Genomic DNA, 13,318 nt, shown 5'->3' on the forward strand with positions numbered 1-13,318 from the left:
CCATAGTCATACTGGCTCCTGTGTCTCTCAGAGCCTCCCCTCTTTGGCCGTTGATGGTGATCCACTGCCCATACTTTGCGGTATTTGCGGGCACCTGGATCTTAGGAACCATCTCCCGTTCTCCCAGGGACACTAAAGTGACACCCGCCCACTCCCTTCCCTTAGTTAAGGGCATCTCCTCCCCGAGCACTACACTAGCTACTCCGGGGGGCTTTCCTCCAGTGGGAGGGGGTGATCGTTTCTGACACTTCGGATCTCCTTTATAGTGTCCAACGCCACCGCACTCATAGCAATGGACAACCCTTGGCTGCTGACTCTGGCCAGGATTAGGGTTTCTGGGTGGGTTAGCCTTAGAGGTGAATCCTGTTCCCTTCCCTTGGAAGTTATTTTGGGGGCCTTTGGAGAACTCCTTTTTCTTTTCCCCTCCCTCTTTCTTCTGGGGGGCGCCCTGTCCGGCCTTTTGAGTATCCCCTCCAGTCCCCCTTGTGGACACCCGGGTACTAGCCCAAATGTCCGCCTCCTCAGCAAGCTTCCGGGGACTGGTCAGCTTGCTATCCACCAGGTGTTGCCGCAGTTCAGGGAAACATTTCTCGAGTAGGTGTTCCTTCAATACTAGGTCAAACAGCTCCTCGTAGTTCCTTACTTCACTGCCTTGAATCCAACCTTCCAGTGCCTTCTTTGCATAGTCCAGGAAGTCCACCCAATTCTGTGTGCCCAGTTTGTGACTACCCCTGAACTTCTGTCTGTACTTTTCCGGAGTTAGTCCAAACTTTCTGATGAGCGCCAGTTTCATGGTGGGGTAGTGGGTTTGCTCCTCCTCTTCGAGGGCCAATAAAGCATCCCTACCAGCTGGAGGCATGTACTTATACAATCCCCCTCCCCAATACTTCGCTGGAACCCCATGGGCCCTCAATGAGACCTCATAGGCTGCTAGCCACTTGGCGATGTCGTCACCCGCCCCATAGCTCGCTATAATGTCCTTTGGCAGGTAAGGTTTGGATTCCCTGGTGGACTCTTGGTTTTGGCTGCCACCATTAGGAACAGGTTGTGCCCCGATTCTCAAAATCTGAAGATCTATTTCTTTCAGTCGCAATTCATGGGCCATCCTCTGCTCCTCTTTCTCCTTTTCCAGCCTTGCTAAGTCCCATGTGAGCTGTCTCTTCTCTCTCCGGTCTGCTAACTCCACTTCGGATAAGCCCCCACTAGAGACAGTGCTGCCCTTCCTAGAAAGTGTCCTGGGCCCTGCGGACAGGTTCCCCACCTCAGGTTGGTACATCTCAGCCCCCTCGGGGTCAGGCTCTCCATCCCTGTCTTCTTCCTCAGCCTTGCTTTCCCTGCGTGCCTCCCCCCAAGCCCTTAAGCTGGTTTGGAGTGCACCCTTCTTTGCTCCTGGGGGACAGTACACCCCCTCTCGCTGGCAAAACTCCCTGAGTTGGGCCACAGTGTACGTGTCTAGATTTTCAAGAACAAACTCCATCTTGCCCACTCAGGTTAGAGGACAGGTTTTGTGCAGTAACAATGCAGGGGGGTACCTTTAATAATACCTCCTCCCACCACCAGAGTAAATTTGGAAAAAACAAAAACCCACAATTAGGAAGGCCGCTGCGAGAAAACTCCCGGTGTAGGCCTATGGACTACCCACAGTTATTGTTGAGTATATGTAGGCACAGCTCAATCCCACCGCTGAACACCAATTTATGTTGGAAACAGCCCACTCCCACTCCGCAGGGTGGTGGTGGACCTTCCCGACACACTGTGGTAGCTTGGCTCGAGTGGTCAGGAAACAGGCGCAGTGCTAAGCATACAATATACCCATACAATAACCATGCGTGCATCCGTTCCAAAAACGACTCTACACCGTAAAAATTATGAAAATATGCTTTCTTTATCTTTTTCTCTTAGTTGCTGATTGGGAAAATAAATAACAATCACAATATACAACTTTAAATAGTGCAGGTTAAATAAATATTTGCTGTTTGCTGAAATAAATAGGGTTGATCATAAATAACAGGGCATAAATACAAGTGCAATATATACAGACAATTAAATACTTTGAGGTAATAAATACTGTACCAATAAATATTGTACACCAACAAGTCCGGTGGACCTATAAATATAGTGCAGCAATAAATAGATAAAAACTCAATAAATACAGTATCCCCAATAAATAATTAAGAGTATACAGCAACACTCATGTAATCAGATGACACTTCACTTCTTAAGGGCTGATTTGGCCCAGGCACAGCTTGTAGGGTTGTGGAAGGCTTGAGGGGGGCTACTCCCTGGCTGGGGCAAGGCTGAGGCCTAAACTGAGGTAGATCAAAGGGGGGAATACCGATGCCCTGGCTTTCCTTCTCCACACAACCTCTCTAGGTTAGTCCCAGTTCACCCCAGGCACAGTCAGGTGGGTTTCAGCACCTCCCTAGCCCCTTAGAGCAGTCTCTCAGGTCTCCACAGGGCCTTAGGCGCCCTCTACTCCACTTACTGCCCTTTTCTGATGTTCCGACGCCGCTGGAGTCGTGTCGACGCCGTGAGGCGGTTCCGGTTCGGTCTCGGCACAATGTCAGTTCTTTGACGACGCCGGCAGGCGGTTCCGGTCCGACGTCGGTGGCCTCGGTTCGATCTCGACCTCCGATTCGACGGCGTCGGGCAGTCTCTTCACGAAGTCGACTTCGGGCGGCTCCGGTCCGATGGCGCTCTCGGCTCCGATGACGTCGGCCGGCCTGGCCTCGCTGTCGACTTCCGGCGACTCCGGGGTGCGATCCTCACCCCCGACCTCCGGTGTTCCTCCTCACAGGTTCCGGGCGACTCCGGAGTGCGATCCTCACTCCCGACCTCCGGTGCTCCTCTACCTCGGCCTCCGACGACTCCGGAGGGCGGACTTCACTCCTCCGATGACGCCGCTCGCTCGACCTCGGTTCACTTCCTTCTCGACCCTTGGTATTCCTCTCGACCTCCGCCGGCGCCCTCTTACGACCTCAGGCGGCTCCGGGTACGACGTCTGCTACCTCAGTCAGCGCCACTTCTCCACCTCGGGCTCCAGGTCTTCGGCTACTCGACGCCAGGCTCCAGGGAAACCAGTTCTCAGGTCAGAATCTTGCTGCTTTCTTGGTTCTAAGGCCTGTTCCTGCTGTCCAGGTCCTTAGGATGGTTTTCTTCTGACTTCTTCCCACACAGGGCTATAGGCTGGGATCCATCAGTAGGGACAAGTATCAAGGGTGGGTTTATGGACCCCACTCCAGGCACAAGTTTCCACCCCTGCTGCTTCACTCCTTCCTCCTTCACTGTCGTGCTCCTCTCTCTTCACCAGTCAGGTGCCAACTGCCAGCTCCAACTGCCAACTGCCTCTCATATCCTCCCAACATTCTAAACGGTTTCCAACTGTCACACAGTTCTGGAATCTCCTGGAAGGTTCTGGAAGGTGCTGGTAGGTTCCAGTGGATGCTGGTGATGTCACAGGAGGCCACCATTTTGTGCTCCAGGCCCTCAGACAGAAGTTTCAGGGGTAGCTAAAATGGCTCCCTGAATCTGCAGCAACACTAAAAAGTCTGGTGGTTCCCAAAAAGGAAAAATTCAAACAGGGTTTGAGGCAAAAGTGGGACAAAATAAATAATGATGAGGAGGGACCACCCAAAGGGCTGACAGGTCTAACACCAACAATTTCCCAAAGAAATTATCTTGTACTTGTTTGAATTTCGACATGGTGCTTTTGCGGTAGGAGTCCATATCATTCAATTGTTTTGCTGCTTCCTCTGAGTAATCTTTGAGTGACCACAGCACCACATTTCCCCCTTTGTCTGCGTTCCTCACTACAACCTGTTTATTCTTGTTTATTTTCTCCATCAGTTGGTGTATTTCCGCTCTTGGTTGTTAATCGGTGTGTTGTTTTTGCTGGTCTCCATATAAAGATGTTTTATTTCCGCCACTACTTGCTCATTAAATAGGTCTATGGCGTCACGAGGCATGATGGGTATGAGTTTAGACTTTTCCTTAAAGTTCATTTCAGGCTTGGCACATGTTTCAAAACTCGGTGATAGCAAGTCCTGAGTTGCCAATTCCGGATATTCTCCACCACCTGTTTCGCGCCCGTCATCTATTTCACATTCATAACCCAGATTGCGCAGGACTTGGAGTGCTCCCAAGTCAGCCACACTTAGACTGCTTTCCCCAGTCTCTGCAATTTGGTGGTTGATTTCATTTGTTGCTTGTGACATATTTTGAGAGCTCGCCTTCATTAGATGGACTTATAGATATCCGCACGGGTATTAGTGTAATCAAAGTTTGTAGAGGGGCAATATGACAGAACTAGTTAGAGGATCAGTTGTTCAGAAGGATCAAGGTGGATATCGGTAAGGTTGCTGATGGTATTGTTGGTACTAACTGTCCTTTCCATTTCAATAGCCCCTTAGTTATATTGATCTAGGGGTATTTCTTCCTCCACTGACCCCGTCCTCTCACTTGTTTTGTGTTTCCACTGCTGCCACCTTTCTCTGGCAGCCCTCCTTCGTTGTCGCCTGCTTTTTGTCCTTCGTTTTTTAACGTTGTGGTGGATCGAGGTTTGAGAGTTTCCCTGCGGCTTCTTCTGAGGCAGTCTAATTCTTCTCCCAAGGACGGTTTGATTGCCCCTGGGACTGGTCTCAGATGCTGAAGTTGATAATACTCCCCCCTGTTCCTCATTTAGTTCTTGTTGCAGTCTATTGCCCCTCATTGTTTTGGTTCTATACACATCATATTTTCGCGCAAAAGTGAATATCTGTCTGTTGGCGTAATCATCTTTATCTATTTGAAACTTGTAGATTTTTCTTTGTTTGATTTTGTCTTCTTCTTTGATAAGCCTAATTGACTTCTACTCATGATATTTCTTTCTTAGTTGTAGGTCTCCTTGTTGCTTTATTTCTACACGGAGAACTTCGATTTTTTTCTGTAGCTCCAACCTATCCACCTCCGCATACTTTACAAGTATTTCCACTAATCTGTGGGAGGAGTCCAGGTTGCACTCAGCCATCATACGTGGGTTAGGAGTATCAAAGCTGGGGTCTAGCATGATTCTCAGCACCCTCTGCATTCTGCCAGCATCTAAATATTTTTGGAGGGACTTTGCCTCCCATCACTTAGAAGTTTCCTGTTTCATAAGTTTCTCAAGTGCGCGGTAATTGTCTTTTAATCCTTTGACTGCCGTTGTTGTTTCACCGGCCCCCTGGTCATTACTTTGCTGCCTCTGAGCAAGATTGTCGTAAACATTTCCTCCGCTGCAGACTCTCGGTCTCTGAGCGCTGAGGCGGACATGGTGATTGCTGAAAATTAACACTGCAGTTGATTGCTATACCCGCGGTCCCAAATGCAAACGTCCCTAGGACCGGAGGCTAAGCTGACAACTCCCCGCCTGTGTCGTGCTGTTACGCTATATGAAATACTTTGTTGATTAATAAAAATCATTACAAAGTATATATAAAAAGCAGTAAATTGTACATAGACACAACAGAACATTGTAAAGTATAAAATAATCAAGGATGTTATTTTTCAATTCAGTAAGAACACCATAATTAAGCAGCATTTTAAAGACTTTTTCTCCAAATCCTAATTTAAAGTGCCATTGCAAAGTGCTTCTATATGCAAATGTTACAAGGATGCCAACCTTCTCCGGTTGACATTCCATTTCTAATATTATAAATCAGAAATTTCACACAATTCACAAAAGACGCCACTAAATTAATTGTAAAACTAATAGTAAACATTTCTAAGAAATTTTATAAGAATTGCCTACACTGCCCCGTATTTTAAAAGTCGAAAGTAAAAAAGTCCTGATAGAAAAAAAAACATAGGTAAAGTGCCACTGTGCGGTTCCTTTTTAAATGGAGCCTTTCTCAAAGTCTTCTAAGAATTGCTTAAAGTGCCACTGTGCAAAACCTTTCAGAGAAGCCTTTCTTACGTCATTCTATACAATTGTCAGATTATGAAGGTATAGTTGACAATAACATCTTTGGGACAGCATTGTTGAACAGGCCGGTTACTGGTTATCACAAGAATCCTAACATCAGGTGGTACTCTCCAAGGTTAAATTTTTTTTGTAATAAGAATAAACTTTACAAACTGTGTGGTCAAATGAGCAGATTTCCAGGAGAGGCAAGTAGTAATTGCTTGACGACATGTCCTCACACCGTTTTCTTTAAGGATAGATTTTAATAGGGCTTTCCTCTCTTCTAGTAATTGAGGACAAATGGATAAAATATGCAATAGTGATTCATTATGAGTGCCGCATAACCTACAATTGTGTTTTAGTGCCAAGTTTGTACCCATAGGAGGGTTCCATCCTTTGTGGGATATCTCCCAAATCATAGCAACAAAAATGTGCCTCTTATAAGTTAGTTGGGAAATAAGATAAAATTGTGGCTCCAATTTGGTGAATAAATTAATAACCCACCTTGCATGGCTTTTATTGGCAAGCTCATCCTTGTCCAATAGAATCGTTAGGAAATGAGCTGATTGGTTAAGTGTCCGTCTGAACACTGCTTTATTTCTAGCTACATATTCAAAAGGCTGAGACTTAAAAGTTATTTAGGCTCTCCGTTAAATAAGATCTTCAACCCTCAGCGTGCTCATATTCAATTATTTCCTGCCAGCACAAATTCGCAAGTGTGCCGGGGTCTGAACAAACATTAATAAATGTTAAAAAGCAGATTGTCGTATTAAAGATTGTCTTTTCAGACCAAATTCCAATCGGACATTGGCATGCCCGATGTTCTTTGGAACCCTGAAAACCGATTTGAAGACTTTTACCTGTAGATTGTAAAGAATGTTTGAGTCTTTTCCTTGGAAAACAACTGACCCATAGGCCAGGGAAGGAATCAGCTTTGCTTTCATTACCTTAATTAAGTGTTCATGGTTCTGTTACGACTTGTCCTACCTGCGCGGAACGTTGCCAGGTTCAAGCCGCATTTCTGCCGGGAACACGAACTACCGCTCCCAGCATGCCATTAGCACTTCCGGAGCAGAGGTGGCACTTGGAGTCCGTGTTTCTGGAAGGGGCGGGCATTTAAACCTTGCTGTGTCAGTGAGACGCTGCAGATTATTCCTACTGCGAGCTTCATATTGGAGGTCAGGAAGCGGAGCACTCTCCCTACTTGGGTCTGGTAAGGGTGCTACGGCACCGGTTCATGTTACTTTTGGAAATTGCTTTTGGTCTCACTTAGCGATTTCTTTTGGAGGGGGTTTCTTTGCTTCTCCCCTCCCATCGCTGACATTGCATGAGACAAAGTTTGTGTGCTTATCTTGTAATATCAAGTGCATCAGCCGTGAGGGAAACGACCTAATCACTGGCACTTGAGTTTTACGACTTTGACGAAGACGTGTTGAGAAACGTCCGGGTTTGATTTGGTTCTTTATTTTACATGCCGAAGCCGGGTTGAGAACTGGCATGTTTGACCTGATTACATGGTTCGAGTAAATAGCCGTGAAAGTAACGGCGAATAACATTTTGGTATCAAGAGTGTATATACCTTTGCATGTTCATGCGACATTTATGACACGTTTCTTTCGCTATTATGTAAACAACTAATTTCTGCTGATTATTCATGCCGATCGTAACAGGGGTCTAAACGAGATTGGTGAAGCCATCCCCGTGATGTTCAAAGAGGCACATTTAATGGTGGGTATGACAGGAAGTGGCATAACGTTGATCCTATAGAGGTTGCTCTAGAGTGATAGTAACTGCATCTTTGTTATTCAGATTCACAGTTAATACTATTGTTTCTTGGAACCATCCACCATAGCTAATCGTTTTCGAAAGACTAGATGAAGGTGCTGTCTTTTCCCTTACAGGTATTTAACAGAAGGTATATCAAGGGCTTAGTATTGATACGTGTCCATAGTGAGGGGGTCAGTACTAACTGGTTGTTCTTTCACTTTCCAGGTCTCCCTCCCTGCTGTCCCCTTCCTTTCCTTCCCTCGCTTGATCATATATCAACCTTCTGTGCTATCATAGGAATCAGAATTGAGACGATCAAGAGGTGGACCCCTTTTGTGCATCGAGCCAACTCTGAGGTCACAAGAGCTGCAGGAGCTGACCGGTTGGGACATCACAGTGTGTCTCTCAGCTTTCTAAAAGCAAAAGACAGCGCTGTAGCTTTCGCTTTTAGGTTAAGAAAAAGCACTTTAAAAGACAATCTGTCATCAAATGTAATTCCTAAATATTTATAAAATTTTACAGCTCCAGTCTTTAACCCATTAATATTCCAAACTTTCATGTCTGATTTAATCGAACCAATCGTCATAATTTTTGTTTTTTTGGTGTTCATCAGTAAACCATTGGCTGATATATGGTTGTTAAAAGAATCTATTAATTTTCGTAAACCTATGGGAGTATGACTTAACAGGATGGTGTCATCTGTGTACAGTAGATATTTTATATTTTGTCCTGCAAGGTTATGCAAAAGAGCTTTAACATTTTTGAAATGTAACTGTAAATAAGCCATAAAAAGATTAAAAAGACAAGGGGCTAAGACACAACCTTGTTTGAGACCACTATACGTTTTGAATCGCCTAGTTGTATAGCTGCCATCCCCAACCTTAACCTGGACCCACGTCTTAGAATATAACAATATAATCATATCTAACAGTTGGTTTGGAATGCCACATGCAGATAATTTCGCTCAAAGTAAGTTGCGGGGAACAGAATCAAAAGTGGACTTAAGATCAACAAAACAAACATAACTTTTGCTTTTTATAATTATGTCAACAAGGTCAAATTCGTAATGGTTGACTCATCGAAAACCAGTTTGGAGTATTGGAATAATTTCTTATTTAGCGGCCCATTCTTCCAGTTCGTTGAGCAGACAACCTTTGAAAAATGTTGCCTCCACATCTGTTAGGGCAATTAGCCTGTAATTAGCTGGATCATCTAGTGGACCACTTTTATGAATTGGCTGGGTTATGCTTCCCTGTCATGATTCAGGGACCGTTATAAATTTTACATCATCATTGAACAGAGATGTCAGGATTTCCAATCAAAGATCTGTCTTAGCCATAAAGACAGAGTTCAGAATCCCATTGGGGCCTGGCGTGCCATTTGATCTTTTCCTACTTATTGCAGTTTTAACTTGACGTACTTTCCATGTTTCCATAGCTAGCAATTTGGCTACGTTGTGGTGTCGATCATTTCTGATTGCTCTGCTGTTTTCATTGGTCGGTGGACTTAAAATAGGATTATTAAAGTTATTACTAGGGGCTATGTCTGAAGAGGCCCCATACAAATTGCGCATAAAGGCTGCCCAGCCTGGATCAGTAATGTTAGTGCTATTCGCTCTTCTGCTACCGTATTCAAGGTTATTTATTAGTCCCCAGAATGATTTTAAAATGTTCGTTTTACTGGCAAAGTGCAACTTGGTCCATATACTCTCAGAGTGTGTATGTCTGCCTTTCCATATTTCGTATGTTGTATTTTCTTCTCAAGAGTTTTAAACTGCTCAATTTAAAAGTATTCACGCACCAATTCGGTTGCCTGAGAAGTGCCCGTGTAGCTTTTTTAAGTTCCCTTTTTTGATGGTGTAGCCTAGTTGTATACCATCCTGATCTTTTTGGCCTTGAATGGGCATTCTCTTGATGTTTTTGTCGAGGGGAAACGATCTAACTGGGAAGCACAGAAACAGGGCCAGATTTCAACCATTGACTTCTCTCGGTTGAAGGTTGTATCGAATACACATATATATATATATATATATATATATATATATATATATATATATCCCCCCAACCCGGAAGCGAACTGTCTCTGTCTAAGCAAAATGGGTTATTCGAGGTCTCACAGTTCTTAAAAGCACAGTTTCCTTTTTCTTCCCTTATAATGGCAGCCTATGGGCTACACTGCCCTGCACTTCTTCATCCTTCTCGCACATAACAAAAAGTTTGTGAAAGTATATTTTCTATGTTAACTTACAAAGTTTAAGCATTAGTTGCATGTTTTCTTGGATAATCCCCTTTTGTATACCAAGATGAAGAAATGTGACAACTGTAGCCAAATTCTATATGTTCCATAATGACTAAGTGACTATTCAAGGCCATCCTGAAGAAAGGCGATCTTCAGCACTTAGGAAGATATGTTGGAAAAAGTGATCCGAGGTCCCTGCAGGCGGGCAGGACTATTTAACACTTATGATTATACATGGAAATCCCCTACGAGAGAAGCAGTGTTTGCCCACCCAGGCCAGCGTTATCGTGTGTGTATAGTTTTAAAAAGGACCTTAGGGCACACAATGGGTATATTGCTAAACAGGTATAGAAACCATGGCAGTATGATAATTTTCATTATTGCTACATGGTCAGCAAGGGATAGTGGCATCCTTGACCATCCTGCCACCTAGTGTGCCATTTTCGCTATCGCCCAGATATAGTTTTCCCTGATCATTGGCTCAAGGTCTCTTTGTATCCGTGCCCCACAGGTACTTCACAGGATCTGTGCTCCATTCCAGTGGATATTCCAAGGTATTTGGTGTCGTACTAGACGTCTGGGGTAGTATTACAGACTTCGCCCAATGTCTTTCAAACAGGATATACTCCCTAATGAGCAGTGCTAAGGGTCTTGTGGGATTATGAACATAAAAAGCATGTCATTTGCATATAGCGAAATGCCAATCAGTCTCTGTCAGTATAATCTCACCCACCTCCTCCACCTCTATGGGTTGCGTCAGATATTCCCATTGTCCCAGTGATGGCCACGCCAGTGTTATGTCATCAAAGTAGGTAGCCATCTCTGTGGACGTCTTGTGGGATGCATAAACACTTGTGCAATAGTCAGGAAAGGCAGACAGGACCGCTGGTGAACCATAACAATCCATCCCATCCAATGATTTTTAACACATAGTTTTGTCCCCAGGTGGATTTTAGCCTATTGGCCAGAGTGCGACCTGGTTGCTCTTGGTCCCTGCATGCTCTGACCATGTGTCAGCAGATGTAGCACAGTTTCCCATTTCGCCATGTTTTTATAATTTGCAATTTGTTCTCCAATGTTGCCAGGGTGGCAGCGCGGGGCATGAATTCATATTCTCTTTCTAGCGCCTGCAATTTTTGTTCAATCATATGCACTTGCGTATGCATGTCACATACCCTACTTTTCAATACTATGCACTCTGCCTTGTGGGCTACACGGCCGATATAAGGATGACATTTTTATTTAAAAAGCAGCTTTATCCTGGCATAAAGGGTTTTGACAGGTCACACAGAAGGTTTTACGCAGCAGCAGTCAAGCTAAAATAGTAGGCTTGAAGCCATGTTTGCATGTCACTGTAGTGGATCTCCCAAAAAGGGGCTCGAGTCCACAAGTGGCATTTTAACTTACCGACCCCGGGTGAAATTTCTTCACCATATACTAGGACTTCTTGGCAAGTAGCGGTTTTGTAGGAAAGTAGAATCTGCACTTATGTTGCCCCCACTTTTTTTCTTATGTATACACTGGATTCTGGCTATAGTCTGGCTGGGACCCTGCTAATCAGGGCCCCAGTCTCTCTGTTCTCTCTAAACGATTTGGTGTGCATATTAGATGCACTAGTGATTGGATACTGTGGTACCTTATGAGCCCCTAGTATATGGTACCTTAGGTACCTAGGGCATAGGCACTTCAAAGGCCTGCCAGGGGCTGCAGCATGTATTATGCCACCCCTGGAAAGCATTCTCAATCTGACACCACAGGCCTGCTACTGCAGCCTGTGTGAGGTAGTGTTAGCACTCCTCACAGAGATATAGGTTTCTATATCTCACCATACACACATATATAAACTTATCAGCCACCCCTATGGCAGGCCCTATCAATCCTGAGGGCAGGGTGCATGGTTTACAATGTGAGGGGGTGCCTTTGCATGAGCAGGGCCCCTCTGCAGCTACCAGAGTCTATTCTCTATGGCTGTTTGTGGATGCGGTTAAACCATATACTCTTAAGTGCATTAAAATGCGAACGTTGGAATGACTGCATCAAAACATGTTGTGTTTGGTCTCAAACAACTTGGAATCATACCCCCACATCAGTCCATGATATGGGAGCATGATCCCACCCTTCTATAGGGGACGACATGCCAAACGACAGAAATCCTATAGAGCCCTGGCATCACAAAATGGATGCCACCAGCACAGACACTGGGCTGCCCTCCTGCTGCTGACTGAAACTCGCAGTGGAGGAAGCCCAACAAAAGGCATCCTGTCACAGGGAGGTGTCACAACCTCCCAGACAGGATTTAGTGTATTGGGGGTGGGTGGGTGCACTCCTAGAGTGCTTTGAAGTCCTGCACTGGGGGAGCAGTAGGCTCCTCTGTGCATATGCCAGCTCAAACGGGTTCAGGGGCTACCTGCGCCTGCTCTGGCGCGAAACTGGACAAAGGGAAGAGAGTGTAACCACCCCCTCCCCTGACCCTCATAGAGGAGTGGTCATAGAGCTAGTCCCTTCCCTATCTTCACTATAAGATAGCAACCTTTGCCATTGCAAATCAGATACCCTGGACGACGCTCTACAAAGAAGAATCCTGGCCCTTTGATGTTCCAGTACCTTTGGAAGACTACCTTGGAGTCAAGGAGTGACTCCCCTGCTTGGCAGGCACCAAAAACCTTAATCTACGTTTGCAAACTTTCCCGCTCCCGCCGGAGTTCGAAGTCCTTGCAGCCCCGGAAGTAGATTTCCTGACTCGACGTCCATTGTGATTCCCCAGCAGAGCTGTGGCGAGTGGACCCCACGAGTGACGAGGAACAGCAATACCCGGGGACCGTGCACTATTGTAGAGTGCAAACCCTTCACGACGTTCTACGAACTTGTGCATTGGACCATTTGTGGCCAAGCCTCCAGCGGGTTTTGCAGCGAAAATCAGAGGCCTACCCCGTCCCGAGTGACCGTGGGCTCCTGTGAAGCATTTCCTGAAGAGGCGTCTTCGCGATCCCTTGCCTGTTGGCTGGTGGGTCCCCCGAAGACTTTATCGACTCAAAGGACTCCCCTGGTTGCTCCAGGCCTGCCCTCACTTACCCTCGCTGGGTGAGTCCCTCAGACCTTGCTGGTCTGCACCATCGACTTTCTTCAGTTTACACAAGACTTGCAGTTGCCAAGGCTTGTTGGCTCCAATCCGGTTGCCGACACCGCAGTCAGCTGCAGACGTCGTGGGACACTCCGAATCCAGCTGCTAGTCATCGTCGATCCCTCCTGGACCTTGTGAATGAAGAGTCAAAACACCATTGACGACCTGAAATCACCCGACATCCGTGGTCATCCATCTACCTGGCCACCGGTCACTGGCAAGTGACTTTGAACACGGTCCCTTTAATTTTCAGGTCTTCTTCATCTTGAATCCAC

General features: G+C 45.8%; 1 protein-coding gene across 2 annotated transcripts in view; it reads right to left on the reverse strand.

Annotated features, from left to right (window-relative positions):
* Positions 1-13,318, reverse strand: part of LOC146856561 (gametocyte-specific factor 1-like) — a 622,279-nt gene that overhangs the window by 315,286 nt on the left and 293,675 nt on the right. The gene's annotated exons all lie outside the window — the stretch shown is intronic.

This window comes from Triturus cristatus, chromosome 4_1 (genome assembly GCF_964204655.1).
Source record: "Triturus cristatus chromosome 4_1, aTriCri1.1, whole genome shotgun sequence".
NCBI lineage: Eukaryota > Metazoa > Chordata > Amphibia > Caudata > Salamandridae > Triturus > Triturus cristatus.